Source organism: Limulus polyphemus, unplaced genomic scaffold (assembly GCF_000517525.1).
Source record: "Limulus polyphemus unplaced genomic scaffold, Limulus_polyphemus-2.1.2 Scaffold2660, whole genome shotgun sequence".
NCBI lineage: Eukaryota > Metazoa > Arthropoda > Merostomata > Xiphosura > Limulidae > Limulus > Limulus polyphemus.
The window spans coordinates 30,568-35,684 of NW_013668270.1; the positions used below are offsets into that span (position 1 = coordinate 30,568).

The 5,117-nt window shown below is 38.2% G+C and overlaps 1 protein-coding gene across 3 annotated transcripts in view; it reads left to right on the forward strand.

Moving 5' to 3' along the window:
- LOC106467557 (copine-3-like) overlaps positions 1 to 5,117 on the forward strand; it is a 44,216-nt gene that overhangs the window by 11,850 nt on the left and 27,249 nt on the right. The gene's annotated exons all lie outside the window — the stretch shown is intronic.

Sequence of the window (5,117 nt, forward strand, 5' to 3'; positions counted from 1 at the left end):
AAGTTTTATTAAACAAGAAGTAACTTGTTTCATAAGTTGTAAAAATAAACAAGTTAAGAATGAGAAAGTGAAAGCCACATAAAAAAAACAAAAAAAACTAGGCAAATAGGAATTTCATATTCTATAGATGTCTTTATAGTGTTCATTATGAATACTCTGCCTAAACAACCTATCAAAGATTAGTTTATTTACTATTTATATTTCTTATGTTAGAAAAGTGTTTCATTTTACCTTGTGTGATTTTTGGTATTTGCACTTTACATTTGTCATCTGAGACTAAAAATTTAAGTTTCTGTTGTTAGTTATTTTTAAAAAAAACATATATTTTGTTTTATATAACTAATTGTTCTGTAAACCCTCTCTCAATGGACAGGTCAAAGGGTTTAAGAGGGTTATTTTCAAAATTTAAATAAACAATATTATCATCGTTTGCCAATAAAATTGGCATCACAGCATAGCTTATAATGCAATATTATATATATTTTAATTTCTTAATTCAAAAGAAAATATTTAGACAAAATGCCAAATGTGTTGTTTTTTGTGTCATATTGGCATGTCTTTTTGTCTTGATGCTCAGTTTATATTTTATTATGCTTACCACACAATGTCTATAGTGGTTAAATAATTAGAAACTCAAACTTCAGACATTTACAGACTATAATATAAAATAAAAACTCCCACTTTTTTGATTTGCTGAGATATCAATATATTTTGCAAACCTATGAAGGTAACCCAACCCACTACTTCATTCTTTTGAAACCTCTTGTATATTCACACCTACTCCTTTTAAGTACATGTGTATAACCAAAAGAAGGAACACATTCCAAGCTATGTACACCTGACAGTGGTTTGAAGGGGAAATTTTGCTACATCACACCAGTCTTTATACCCCATCAGCTTTGTGCCATTTCAGAACATGTGCTGATCATGTGACTACTCTCCACCAATCGTACTGCACCATCTGTACTGGCGCAGCTAGCTCCCTCTACTATACAAGAACAATCCTCACTTTTTGATTTGCATTCTCATGTGTAGATGTGTATTTTGATTGTGCTTGATCACAAGTTATGTCAGTTTCAACTTCAAGTTTTGACTTCTTGTGTTTGAGTTCCATTGTTTCTGCTCATTTGTTTATAAATATTTTTATTTTTCGAATTCTACTTTGTTCATATTAATCTGAGATTTAATATGCCAGCTGATGAAATTCCTGTGACGGTCAACAATGGCTCTGACACAAGTCACCAGGTCTCAGGGTCGACGATATCTGCTGAGGAAGTATAGTGGAAAATTTGTGTCTTTCCTTTGTCATATGGCCAACAATTTTTTTCCTGTTACATTTTGATTTTTTTCTGAGGAAGGATATAACTACCGAGTGGAAATTTCTTTGTACGGCACCTTCTACCTGTTACCATGCCTCCATGTAATTTCCTGGGTTGGGTATTGTTCTTTTTCTCAGGAGATCTGTGGTAAGTTTTTCAGCATGTATTCCTCACTTCCAGTAGGCATACCCATGTTTAGGGAGCTTATGTGGGCTTGTGTAGATTGACCTAATTTCCTCACATGATAATTTAGGTCTTTCATGTCTCCTCTGCTCAGTTTTTGATAAGTTAGATTTTTATTATTCTTTTACCATTTTAGTTACTTTAGTTTAAATTTGCATTTACAGTTTGATTATTACTTTGTTTTTGGTTAATTTTTGGTATATGTACAGGTTTTGCATGATAATTACTGTTTGGGTAATTGTAACCTCAACCAGTTTGAGGATTAGTTGACTTGTTAGTTATACTTCCTTTCACAGTTATGTTAGTTAGTTTGTAAGTTCCTTTTTCTTTACTACTAGTCACATCTTCTTGGGGATTAGATTTATGTCAAATTTTGTTATTGTTAATTGAGGGCATTTTCATTCTCATGTTCTTCAGTTTAGGTTTTACTTTCATGTCCTTTGTCTTACTGGTTCTTTGAGTGAACTTATAAGTTTGATATTTACGTGTCTTTTCTGTTCTAAGTTCCTTTGGTGGTTTTGTGCTTTGGGGGCTGTTTGTGGTTTCATGTTGAATTTCATAGTTTTGCAAGTTTGTTATTTTTATGTACTTTGTAGAATCTACAAATTTCTTGGTTTTGTTAGTTCATTCGTAATGAGTACTTTTTGTAGGTATGTTTAGTTTGTGTTTTTTTGGATACACTTCATGGCAGTTCCAGGGGTTCTATGGGTTCTATCTGAAGTTTTTGCCTTCAGTTCCACTCCTCTGCTATGCACTTCCTAGATCTACTTCTCTTCTCCTCAGTACCTTAACTCTTCCTGTCATCTTGCCTAGTCTGTTCAAAACCTTCTACACAAAGGGGCTGTCAAACAGGTGGTACCCACTCAACCAGGATTTTACTCCTGTCTAATTGTTGTCCCTTGGAAGATGGGAGACTCTTCATAGACCCGTCCAGGTTGAACTGTTATCTAGAGCCATCTCACTTTAGTTTTTTTCCCCAGGACTCTGGATGACCAAATCGTCCTAATGGTTGTCTATTTTCATATTCCAACTGCTCCAGTGTCACATCATTTTCTTTGGTTCGTCAATGAGGGTAGTGTCTTCCAGTTCCTTGCAGAGTAGTTTGGTCCTTCTTTGGCTCTGTGTGTTTTATCGAGTTGTATGCTCTCTTGCTCATCATTTTCACTCGTTGGGTCTTCGGACTCTACTTTTCATGGATGACTGGCTCCTGTTCACCTCTTCACGTGCCTAATCGGTCAATCACATCTGATTACTTCTTCAAGAAGCTAATAGTGTGGGGTTTTCTGATCCAGTTAGAGAAGTTCATTCTTAACCCCACTCACTATCTTATTCCATTGAGGATTTTTCTTCAATTCCCATCTTCGTTGGATCCATCCTTCTCCATTTCAGCTCAGGGATATGGAGCAGGCAGTCTCAATGGCCCTATCTTCTCCTTTTCTCATTGTACTAGAGGTTCTCTTTCTTTTGAGGATGTGGGCTTCATTGGAAACTCTCATTCCCTTGGATCAAGCTCACATGCATTCCCTTTAGTGGATGCTTCTCAGCCAATGGAACTTTACCCACAATCCCTGGGACCATCCCATTACCCTTCCCATCGACCTTGTTTGGTGGCTCAACAGGGAACTGACCACATTGGGAGTTCCAATTCCTCCACCTTGTCTGGAGTCTTATCTGTTTACTGATGCTTCCATGGTGGGTTGGGGGGGCTTTCCTCAATTCCCCAGAGATTTCTAGTGTATGGCCTGTCTAGGAGGCTCTTCTGTTTTCAACATCCTGTAACTTTTGGCAGTTTGTTGAGCTATGTATCATTTTCTTATGCTCTTGATGGGATAGGTGGTTATGGTTCATTCCAACTATTCCACTGTTGTCTGCTATATCACCAAGCAAGGGGGAACCAAATCCAAATCTCTGTATTCAGACACTGGATCTTCTTTACTGGGTCTACGACCACTACATGACAATCTTGGCACGTTCCTGGCTTTATAAATCTGGGGGCTGATTGTTTATTTCAACCAAACCAGGTTTTCCCATGTTGTGGTCCTTTCTTCCACAGGTAATTAATTGGGTATGTTCTGAACTGGGAACACCACATATAGATGTGTTTGCCACTCACTGAATGCCAAAATTCCTTCCTTTTGGTCTCTGGTTCCACACCCTTCAGCTCTGGGAGCAGATGTGTTCAATCTGTATTGGAGGGGTCTTCACATATATGCCTACTCCATAGACATGTTGGCCTGCTCAGATGTAATTCCCTTTGCTCTGGATCTTACTGGAGTGACAGTCTCTCTTTTGACAACCACAATCAGACATAGTTCATTCCAACATCACCAAACTCCATCTTCATGCACAGTTTGTGTCTGGTCCCTTGCCCAAGCTCAGGGACTCACCCCTCATGTAGCATCTTTCCTTTGCTGTTCCATTCGACCTTCCTCCTTGTTTGTGTACCAAAAGCGGTGGTCTACCTTTGGACCTTGGTCCATTTGCCATGGCTTCTGCCTCTCCCGTCCTTTGGTACCTCTTCTTTCCCAGTTATTTGCTTGGTTGTTTGATCAGGGTTTGTTTCTAGTTATAGGGCTGCCTTGTCAAACACCTTCCAATTCTCCTGTTACTGGAAAGCTTCTCCTCCCCTGTTATTTCCTTATTTTCCATTCCTTTCTTCTTGTCTGTCTTCCTCGTCCCTTTGTTTTGCCATATTGGATCTCAGTTTTGTCCTTTATGTTCTCCATTTGAACCTATTACTACGTGTTCCTTGTAACATTTTTCCCTTAAGTATTCTTCTTCCTTGCTTTTGGTCAACGTTGTTCCAGTATTTATGCCATTGGTGTTTCCCACATCCTTTACTGTTCCTCTTCTGTTATCTTCTGTCCTGATTAGGCCTTCCTTTCATAGACATCTGCTGCCTGGGTAGGTGGTTTGGCCTTCTCTATTATTTCTTTACTCCCATTTGGTTCTGGATATACTTCTTTGTCTGGTTCATTCCCTGATATGTTATATGGCTTGTACTGCCTCTTTTCATGTTATTGCTCCCGCCTTTTTATTCCAAGGATTCCCTCTGTGTCCCATGATGTGTTCTTTATTGCTCTCACTGGTTGAGTTTGTCATCTCATATGACTGGTGTATTCTGACTTGTCCGTGGAAGGTCACCGTCTGCATAGTGTTTCTTTGCACCCAGTTTGTCCTCTAACTATGTCTTAAGCTACTACCTTTGCCGGCCTTTGGAGGAGATAATTCAAGCTGGAATGTGGACAACTCCCAATACATTTGTCACGCATTATCTACATGACCTGGCTGTGTTTTCCTCAGGCATGTGTCGTTTTCATCCTATGGAAATTCTACACATGCCTGTTTGCATTTGACTGGGGTAAGTTGATATATTACTTTTCCTATATATTTTTAGTTAATATATATCGTATTTCAGGATCCCACCTGGTGGCGGGTGTTCCCTGGTCAGGTATGCTTCATATTATGTTTGCACTAGATATGAATAATTGTATAGTGCTCACTGTTGAGATGGAGTATTTCTGTAAGACCACTGGCAGCTTGTTCGGTGGTACTTCTTTCTATGTGTATATATACTATATATATATATATTTTTTTTTTTTTTTTTTTTTTTTT